This window comes from Rana temporaria, chromosome 2, assembly GCF_905171775.1.
Source record: "Rana temporaria chromosome 2, aRanTem1.1, whole genome shotgun sequence".
In the NCBI taxonomy this organism is placed as follows: domain Eukaryota; kingdom Metazoa; phylum Chordata; class Amphibia; order Anura; family Ranidae; genus Rana; species Rana temporaria.
This window is the reverse complement of record NC_053490.1, coordinates 239,693,531-239,704,493: the sequence shown is the minus strand read 5'-3', so window position 1 is coordinate 239,704,493 and position 10,963 is coordinate 239,693,531. Positions and strand designations below refer to the sequence as shown.

The 10,963-nt window shown below is 48.5% G+C and overlaps 1 protein-coding gene across 4 annotated transcripts in view; it reads left to right on the top strand.

Moving 5' to 3' along the window:
- Positions 1-6,351: 6,351 nt before the first annotated feature.
- The window catches only part of AKAP1 (A-kinase anchoring protein 1), an 81,999-nt gene continuing 77,387 nt past the window's right edge, over positions 6,352-10,963 (top strand). For 2 of the 4 annotated variants that reach the window (XM_040336664.1, XM_040336661.1), the window contains exon 1: positions 6,352-6,454. The gene's annotated coding sequence lies outside the window, so the exon portion shown is untranslated. Of the gene's footprint in view, positions 6,455-6,485; positions 6,538-6,734; positions 6,818-10,963 lie in introns of those variants that run through there. The other 2 variants (XM_040336662.1, XM_040336663.1) reach the window with 2 other exon arrangements.

The window sequence follows — 10,963 nt, the reverse complement described above, 5'->3', positions numbered from 1 at the left end:
GAAAGAATAGTGTACCATCATTGATGTCAGCTGATGTAATAGTGCCTTACCGTTGGTGACAGTGGGAGGATTAGTGTGCCATCATTAGTATCAGTGGAAGGAATTGTGTCCCATTATTAGTGTCAGTGGCAAGGAATAGTGCCCCATCATTAGTGTCAGCTGGTGGATAAGTACCTCATTGATGGTGTCAGTGGGAATAATAGTGTTCCATCATTAGTGGGAGGAATGGAGCCCCATCATTGCTGTCAGCTGGTGGAATAGTACTTCATAGTTTGTGTCAGTGGGAGGAATAGTGTTCCAATATTGGTGTTAGTGGAAGGAGTAGTATCCCATTATTGGTGTCAATGGGAGGACTAGTGCCCCATCATTGGGAAAAATAGTGCCCCATCATTGGTGTCAACTAGAGCCCCATCATTGGTGTCAGTGGGAAGAAGTGCCCCATTCTTGCTGTCTGTAGGAAGAATCGTGCCCCATCATTGGTGTTAGTACCAGGAACTATGCCCCACTGCCGGAAGGGGGGGGGGAGGAGGAGGTTAATTCCCCAAAGCTGGATAAAAGAAAGCAAAGGGTTGCATCTGGGCCCCCAGTTTGGAGACCACCCGCCTAGAATAACATAACAAGAAAGCAAATTTCACCAAAATAAGAATTAGGGACTTCAGATGCAACAAAAGATAATATGAACAATATATTTGGCGTGTTAATATTATTTAATAAAGAGTATAAAAGTTGATAAGGTGCAAACAACACTGACAATATATTTCATATAAACAATATACAATGTTGAAACATTTGGTGCATCTTGGGTGTCATTCAATCTGATGCGTTTCGGGACTGTTGTTGAGCGTCCCTTCATCAGGGTTTTCAAGCTGAACTGAAATGCCCATAACACGTCCTAAAACAAGAAAGCAAAAAAGAATACATAATAGAAACAGACAAAAAATATAAGCAAAAACGCACATAAAAAATAGGAAATATATTATTCACAATAACATATGTGCATCATGGATGGGGGCAGGAAAAGGGAGCATCGTTGAGGCCAAGACTGGTTGGCCACCTACCGATTCAACAAAAACAACGCTGCATGTGTCTACAGGTATTGTGTCAACTAGTGTGATGTGACAGTAGAGAATAACAAGGCACTCCCCCTCTCTTGCCCTCTCCAAGCTAACAGATTGGCTGGAGACTACACTGTCCACTGTTCCTGTAAAAATCAAAAGTTCAAGGAAGCAGCACTCAGACAACAGCAGACGGCAGCATTTCAAGTTATAAACTAGAAGTGCTGGGGTAAGTTTTAACAGTTTACTGGGGATGTTCATTTTATTGTGCTAGATGTGCTAAACCAGTGGTGCCAGGGACCACATCTGGCCTGTGTCTGAAAATACTGCAGACACAGCCCTGCCAAACTGCTGCTTGCTTCACTGATCTTGGGGACGTTCTGATGGGAGCACATATTGGGGAGGCTCTGATGGTGGACACTGATATTGGGGAGGCTCTGATGGTGGACACTGATATTGGGGAGGCTCTGATGGTGGACACTGATATTGGGGAGGCTCTGATGGGGGACACTGATATTGGGGAGGCTCTGATGGTGGACACTGATATTGGGAGGCTCTGATGGTGGACACTGATATTGGGGAGGCTCTGATGGTGGACACTGATATTGGGGAGGCTCTGATGGTGGACACTGATATTGGGGAGGCTCTGATGGTGGACACTGATATTGGGGAGGCTCTGATGGTGGACGCTGATATTGGGGAGGCTCTGATGGTGGACGCTGATATTGGGGAGGCTCTGATGGTGGACACTGATATTGGGAGGCTCTGATGGTGGACACTGATATTGGGGAGGCTCTGATGGTGGACACTGATATTGGGGAGGCTCTGATGGTGAACACTGATATTGGGGGGCTCTGATGGGGGACACTGATATTGGGGAGGCTCTGATGGTGGACACTGATATTGGGGAGGCTCTGATGGTGGACACTGATATTGGGAGGCTCTGATGGTGGACACTGATGTTGGGAGGCTCTGATGGTGGACACTGATGTTGGGAGGCTCTGATGGTGGACACTGATGTTGGGAGGCTCTGATGGTGAACACTGATGTGTGGAAAGGCTCTTATGGGGAAAACTGATATTGGGGAGACTCTTATAGGGGACTCTAATGGGGACACAGGTGTGCGGAAAGGCTCTGATGGGGACACAGGTGTGCGGAAAAGCTCTGATGGGGACACAGGTCTGCGGAAAGGCTCTGATGGGGACACAGGTCTGCGGAAAGGCTCTGATGGGGACACAGGTCTGCGGAAAGGCTCTGATGGGGATACAGATGTGCAAGAAATCTCTGATGGAGGCACACGTGTGCAGAAAGGCTCTGATGGGGACACAGATGTGCAAGGAGACTCTTATGAAGGCACAGGTGTGTGGAAAGGTTCTGATTGAGACACAGATGTGCGGAAAGGCTCTGACAGGGACGCAGGTGTGCGCAAAGGCTCTGACGGGGACGCAGATGTGCAGAAAGATTCTGATGGGGACACATGTGGAAAGGCTCTGATGGGGACACATGTGCAAGGAGACTCTGATAGGTATGCAGAGAAGCTCTGTTGGGGACACAGATGTGCAAGGAGATTGATGGAGGCACAGGTGTGTGTAATGACTCAGTTGGGGCCATAGATGTGTGGAAAGGCTCTGATGGGGACACAGATGTGCGAAAAAAAGGCTCTGACAGGGATACAGATGTGCTGAAAGGCTCTGACAGGTACACAGATGTGTGGAAAGGCTCTGACAGGGACACGTGTGCGGATCGGCTCTGACAGGGACACGTGTGCGGATAGGCTCTGACGGGGATACAGATGTGCTGAAAGGCTCTGACAGGTACACAGATGTGTGGAAAGGCTCTGACAGGGACACGTGTGCGGATCGGCTCTGACAGGGACACAGATGTGGGGAAAGGCTCTGACAGGGACACGTGTGCGGATAGGCTGATGGGGACACAGATGTGCTGAAAGGCTCTGACAGGTACACAGATGTGTGGAAAGGCTCTGACAGGGACACGTGTGTGGATAGGCTCTGACGGGGATACAGATGTGCTGAAAGGCTCTGACAGGTACACAGATGTGTGGAAAGGCTCTGACAGGGACACGTGTGCGGATCGGCTCTGACAGGGACACGTGTGCGGATAGGCTCTGACGGGGATACAGATGTGCTGAAAGGCTCTGACAGGTACACAGATGTGTGGAAAGGCTCTGACAGGGACACGTGTGCGGATCGGCTCTGACAGGGACACAGATGTGGGGAAAGGCTCTGACAGGGACACGTGTGCGGATAGGCTGATGGGGACACAGATGTGCTGAAAGGCTCTGACAGGTACACAGATGTGTGGAAAGGCTCTGACAGGGACACGTGTGTGGATAGGCTCTGACGGGGATACAGATGTGCTGAAAGGCTCTGACAGGTACACAGATGTGTGGAAAGGCTCTGACAGGGACACGTGTGCGGATCGGCTCTGACAGGGACACAGATGTGGGTAAAGGCTCTGACAGGGACACGTGTGCGGATAGGCTCTGACAGGGACACAGATGTGGGGAAAGGCTCTGACAGGGACATGTGTGTGGATAGGCTCTGACAGGGACACAGATGTGGGGAAAGGCTCTGACGGGGACACAGATGTGGGGAAAGGCTCTGACGGGGACACGTGTGCGGATAGGCTGATGGGGACACAGATGTGCTGAAAGGCTCTGACGGGAACACATGTGTGCGGAAAGGCTCTGACGGGGACACAGATGTGCTGAAAGGCTCTGACGGGGACACGTGTGCAGAAAGGCTCTGACGGGGACACAGATGTGCTGAAAGGCTCTGACGGGGACACATGTGTGCGGAAAGGCTCTGACGGGGACACAGATGTGCTGAAAGGCTCTGACGGGGACACGTGTGCGGAAAGGCTCTGACGGGGACACGTGCTGAAAGGCTCTGACGGGGACACATGTGTGCGGAAAGGCTCTGACGGGGACACAGATGTGCTGAAAGGCTCTGACGGGGAATACGTGTGCGGAAAGACTCTGACGGGGACACAGATGTGCTGAAAGGCTCTGACGGGGACACAGATGTGCTGAAAGGCTCTGACGGGGACACATGTGTGAGGAAAGGCTCTGACGGGGACACAGATGTGCTGAAAGGCTCTGACGGGGACACGTGTGAGGAAAGGCTCTGACGGGGACACAGATGTGCTGAAAGGCTCTGACGGGGACACATGTGTGCGGAAAGGCTCTGACGGGAACACATGTGTGCGGAAAGGCTCTGACGGGGACACAGATGTGCTGAAAGGCTCTGACGGGGACACGTGTGCGGAAAGGCTCTGACGGGGACACAGATGTGCTGAAAGGCTCTGACGGGGACACATGTGTGCGGAAAGGCTCTGACGGGGACACAGATGTGCTGAAAGGCTCTGACGGGGACACGTGTGCGGAAAGGCTCTGACGGGGACACAGATGTGCTGAAAGGCTCTGACGGGGACACGTGTGCGGAAAGGCTCTGACGGGGACACAGATGTGCTGAAAGGCTCTGACGGGGACACAGATGTGCTGAAAGGCTCTGACGGGGACACGTGTGCGGAAAGGCTCTGACGGGGACACAGATGTGCTGAAAGGCTCTGACGGGGACACATGTGTGCGGAAAGGCTCTGACGGGGACACAGATGTGCTGAAAGGCTCTGACGGGGACACATGTGTGCGGAAAGGCTCTGACGGGGACACAGATGTGCTGAAAGGCTCTGACGGGGACACATGTGTGCGGAAAGGCTCTGACGGGGACACAGATGTGCTGAAAGGCTCTGACGGGGACACGTGTGCGGAAAGGCTCTGACGGGGACACAGATGTGCTGAAAGGCTCTGACGGGGACACATGTGTGCGGAAAGGCTCTGACGGGGACACAGATGTGCTGAAAGGCTCTGACAGGGACACATGTGTGCGGAAAGACTCTGACGGGGACACAGATGTGCTGAAAGGCTCTGACGGGGACACGTGTGCGGAAAGGCTCTGACGGGGACACAGATGTGCTGAAAGGCTCTGACGGGGACACAGATGTGCTGAAAGGCTCTGACGGGGACACATGTGTGCGGAAAGGCTCTGACGGGGACACGTGTGCGGAAAGGCTCTGACGGGGACACGTGTGCGGAAAGGCTCTGACGGGGACACAGATGTGCTGAAAGGCTCTGACGGGGACACATGTGTGCGGAAAGGCTCTGACGGGGACATGTGTGCGGAAAGGCTCTGACAGGGACACAGATGTGCTGAAAGGCTCTGATGGGGACACGTGTGCGGAAAGGCTCTGACGGGGACACAGATGTGCTGAAAGGCTCTGACGGGGACACATGTGTGCGAAAAGGCTCTGACGGGGACACAGATATGCTGAAAGGCTCTGACGGGGACACGTGTGCGGAAAGGCTCTGACGGGGACACGTGTGCGGAAAGGCTCTGACGGGGACACAGATATGCTGAAAGGCTCTGACGGGGACACATGTTTGCGGAAAGGCTCTGACGTAGGGTTGCCAACTCATCCCTTTAAAACAGAACACATATTAATTACACAGGTTCTGTGGCTGATTAAGGAGGTAATTAAACTAATTTGGTGCCTTATTTGCATTAAATTAGCCTCAGAACCGGTGTAATTAATATGTGTTCTGTTTTAAAGGGATGAGTTGGCAACCCTACTCTGACGGGGACACGTGTGCGGAAAGGCTCTGACGGGGACACAGATATGCTGAAAAGCTCTGACGGGGGACACATGTTTGCGGAAAGGCTCTGACGGGGACACGTGTGCGGAAAGGCTCTGACAGGGACACAGATGTGTAAGAATACAGGTGTACCATTAAGCCCCACTGCCAGCAGCCTGTCAAATTTATTTTTTTATCTATTATTTTCTGCTGTTGTTGATTATTTTTTTTCGGCCTGCGAATGTGTGTACAATATACGATGTGGGACCATAAAGAAAAAAAAGTTCTAAACCAAACAGGATTTAATACTACGGACCGCCCCGTCTGTAATAAATGTATCCACCAAGTGTGAAAGGTGAGCAGAGGAGATAACGCTAGTATGAAGTAGAGCACACAAGTCCTATTGAAGATGGATGGCCTGCGCCTTCTCCTGCCATGCTTAGTACAGCACAGCCGCACTTCTCCCATACATTCCCACATGGAAAGCGGGATGGCCAAGGAAGGGAAGCGACGTCATCCGGAGGGTGCCAAGTGACGCACATCGTCGACCCCAGCACGGCTCCCGTACTAACGTGTGTTATGTTTCTTTTCTTTTTTTTTTTTATTTCTAGCCTGCCTCGCTTTGCAATGACGCTCCAGGCTACTGATTGGTTGGGGAGTGCAGAGGACCCGTAATGCTCCGCCTCTTCGCCGTTTTCTCCGCCCCTCAGACGGTGAACTGAGTAGTAGCCACAAGCACTTGGGTTAGGTGAGTTGCTGACGGCCTGCATGTCCTGTGAGTGTTCGGGGGAGGAGGAAGGACGGACTGCGGGGGGCCTCCTGCTGGTTACGGTGCGGGCGGTCTTAGTGGTGGACGGAGGGTGTCGGGTGCTTGGTGTGGTGTTCTTCATCCTCATGCCCGGTGTGTGACCTCATGCTGAAGCCGCCGTCCTTGTGATAGCGGAGGAGCGCAGCCAATCCCGTGAGCTGGCGGCTGAGATTTGTCACGTGTCCGCCTGTCAGTCCAGAGGGACCGGGAGAGCGCTGTGTGTGTGTGAAACCATCGGTCACCGAGCAGCCATGGCTGGCCTGGAGGCTATAAATAGACGCTGCCATCATGGAAGCTATTCTGGTTTGCTGGTGTATATATATCGGTGTATATATGGAAGTTTGTGTGTGCACGTGCTCGCACTGTGTGTATGAGGAGCCTGGCCGTGAACTTGCTGCCTTGTCTTTTGTCCTCCTGTAGACGGCCCAGGACAGTGAGGTCACCATATAACCTTCAGGCTATAAGTACATGTGTGTGATCTGAGGTGCTTCCACCAAGGTCACCCCAACTCGCCCTAGTCTCCTATATCAAAGGTCATCACCGCCCTTCCTTCCCCCGCTCTACAGGTGATCACCGGTCTGCCATGGGTGCTAGAGTGTGTCCGTCCTCCCTGTCCTTTATTCTGCACCCATCATGTAGATTGGCCTTCGCTCACTTCTACGCTGTCTCCAGATCGCTTTTTAAATTTGGATCAGATTCTATTTTTAGTAACTTGTCTTACCAAATTAAGGCGTTGCAGTTGGTTACAAGTCACGTTACACCTCAAAGTAAGAAAAAAACAGGTGCAATGCTTACCGTTGCTTTACCTTCCTTATAACGTTTGTGTAAAGTTTTTATATATTTCCTAAGGTCTGGCCAACTGGCATGGCATTTTGATTGGCTCCAAACTTTGTATTTTTTATTTATTTTTTTGTAGCTGAATGTGGATACCAAGCCCAAGTTCACACTAATGCGGGTTTGAAATAGTGCAAATTCAGGTGAACTCGCACAATTTCAAAGCCGCTTTCAGTCTTGCTTCAGGAGCAATTTCAGAGGCCTCTGTGCGGGTTCCTGCACAGATGTCTATTGAAATCGTCACCAAAAGTAGTGCAGGAACTACTTTTGGGAATCGGTGTGGCTCCGCAGAGTCAGCTTCACCCCGATTTAGACTTTGCGGCGCCGCACTCATTCCCAAAAGCAATTCCTGCACTACTGGCAATGGCGTTGCACCGATTCGGATGGTACTGGCATTGCCAGTAGTGTGGGAACTGCTTTTGGGAATCGGTGCAGCACCATCAGGGTGGGCATCACACCGATTCAGACGGTGCTGACTTTGCGGCGCCGCACCATCATGCTAAATCTACCCAATGTAAATGGGGGCTTAGCCCTGGTTCACACCAGTGCAGTTTTAAAATCGTGCTACTTCAGCTGATCAGTGCGACCTACACCTGTTATTTCATTGTGGCTTTGTTTTACAGAATTTTATGCAAGTTGGGAGAGAGAAGTAGTCCAGGAACCTTTTTGTCAGTTGCTGCGACCTGAACAATTCCATTGCCGGCGATGGGGTGTGACTTGTAATGCGATTTGGAACTGTCAAATTGCATGACAAATCACACCAGTTTGAACAAGGGCTTTGGCCCTGTTCACACTGGTGCACTTTTGCTCCACTAAATGCACATTCTTGGTCCCTCCAAATGCATGTGAGGAAAAAGTCACCTTTAAATCATATCTTGCGGTTCAAATGTGTGCACTGTGTTTAAAAAAAGGTTTGCTTGCAGCACCATAAGGTTCCATACAAAATGGGCTTAGAAAAATGCCTGTACCCATGGCAGAAAAAAAAACCACCCATATAGAGTGTTTTTTGCACAAAGTTTAGACGAGTTTGAGTTTTGCATGGGTTTTTTTTTCCCCTCTTCCTTTTGTTGCCAGAAAGCTCCAATCAGAAATGCAAACCAGAAAGGTTCTCCCCCCCCCCCCTTCCTTTAAAATGATGAGCTTAAAATATGCCTGTAATCATCCTAATGTGCATGGACACACATGATAAAATTGAGCTGCTTCTACAGGCAGAACACACAATTCCTGTAGAAGCAGCAATTTTTAAGCCATTATGCATCGAGTCTTGTTGTCCTGTTTGAAAAACATTTAAAACGCACCTTTTTGTTATAGTCAATGAAAACGCACATTTATTTTAGTGGTGTACTGAAAATTAGTTCTAAAAAAAAAAAAATATATTATGTGTGTATTTTGTATTCAACTTTTTAACATCAAGAATTTAAAAGAATACGAATTTGTCGAATATTATTGGCACCTTTTTAGTGCAAGAAAAGTAAAAAAAATGCTTTTAAAGCGGAGGTCCGGCGTTTTAAAAAATTAAGTCAGCAGCTACAAACACTGTAGCTGCTGACTTTTAATAAGGACACTTACCTGTCCAGGGTGCCTGTGATGTTGGCAGCTGAAACAGCAATCGCTCGGGTCTCGGCTGCCCTGCCCCCATCCTCTGTGAGGGAATCGGGAAGGGAAGCGTTGAGGCTTAATTTCCCAGTTCCCTACTGCGCATGCGTGAGTCGCGCAGCGCTATGTGAATGGGCGGATGTCTCCTGGGACACACACAAGGTCCCAGAAGACGCTGATCCCCCATTTGCCATTATCTTAAAATCTTTTGTAGCCCACTTTTTATTTATTTATTTTTTATATTTTTTGGAGGACCTCCGCTTTAAATTCCATGTATGTCTTCACGGTGGTCTGTTGTGTTAAGAATCTTGCTTGCTGCATTTTTGGTCAGTTTACAAAAGACCACACGAAAAACACACATCCCCCCCCTCCCCCCGTTGAAACTATTTGAAAACACAGCAAGAATGTACCTGTTGTACACGACCTATAAGGGTAGTAAAATCGCTGCAAAATCTGTTTTCTGCACCTTTTTCTCTATCGGCATAATCCTGGGAAAAAAACAAAATTTTCAGCCGGTATGTTTTGATGCATCACCTATATATTTTTTTTTTTTGGTGCAATTTTTGTCATCTGTTTCTTCCCAGGTAAGCAGGAATGAAATTGCATTAACCACTTCAATACAGAGCAATTTCACCCCCTTCCTGCCCCGGCCAATTTTCAGCTTTCAGAGCTGTAACGTTTTGACAATGACAATTGCGCTGTCATGCAACACTGTACCCAAATTACATTTTTATAAAAAAAAATTCCCACATATAGAGCTTTATTTTGGTGTTATTTGATCACCTTTGTGGTGGTTATTTTTTTCCTCAATTTAGGCTGATATGTATTCTACATATTTTTTTGTAAAAAAATCGCAATAAGCTTATATTGATTTGCACAAAAGTTATAGCGCCTGCAATATAGGTTATCTTTAATCCTGACTGTGACATTGTGGCAGACCAGACACCTTTGACACTGTTTTTGGGACCATTGACATTTATACAGTGATCAGTGCTATAAATATGCACTGATTACTGTATAAATGTCACTGGCAGGGAAGGAGTGATACTCACTGGGGGAGGAGACCGATCGGTGTTCCTATATACTAGGAACACACCATCTGTCTCCACTCCCCTGATAGGATGTGGATCTTTGTGATTACAAACAGAGATCCACATTCCTGCTCTGTCACAAGCGATCGCGGGTGCCTGACGGACATCGCGGCTGCCAGGCACACGCATCAGCTCCTCAGTGACGTGGCGCTGTGCCCTCTATACTGCTGGGAAGCGGAGGACGTCATGACACCAGCCCAGAATGGGAGATTCAATCTGCAGACATCATATTACAATAGGCGGGTATTGAAGTGGTTAAAGTTTAACAGTGTTAAAAAAATTTATTTGTTTTTTTAAACCATTTTCAACGCACCAGTAAGAATGTAAATGTGCCCTTAAAGCAGTTGTCTAGTGACTGCATGATAGACAAGTTTTTATTTTCCCCATCCTGCAAATATATCAAGTGTTGATATATTTATATAGCACTGTCAGTTATGCAGCGCTTTACATATATTGTACATTTGCATGACCTCCCACTACTTTCATGTTTGATCCTTGTGACTGCACATAATCAACAGATTGAGATGTGGTTTTCTATAGCCATTTGCATTGTAAACAGTTATTTATATCTTTAAAAAAAAAAAACACTTTATACTTGTGTATGCTTCTGTCTGAAATTGGTTCAGATGGGCATGTAACATGCAAATCCTTTGGCTAAATTGAATGGGATAAATCTTTGTGGCTGCATTGCCTTTGAGAGCCGTTATTCCAGAAAAGATTATAGCATGTTCGTAGTTAACATTTAAAGTATGTACATAAAAACTGCAACTTTGACAAAATGTGAATATTTCTATAGGTGTAGGCCATTTTATGTATCTCAGGATGGGTAAAACTCCCAGGATTTTGCTAAGACAGGGTCTGACAAATTTGCTTGGAATCTAGGAGCCAGCTAAAAAAAAGTTAGGAGCCTGAAACGCACCCCGTCCCA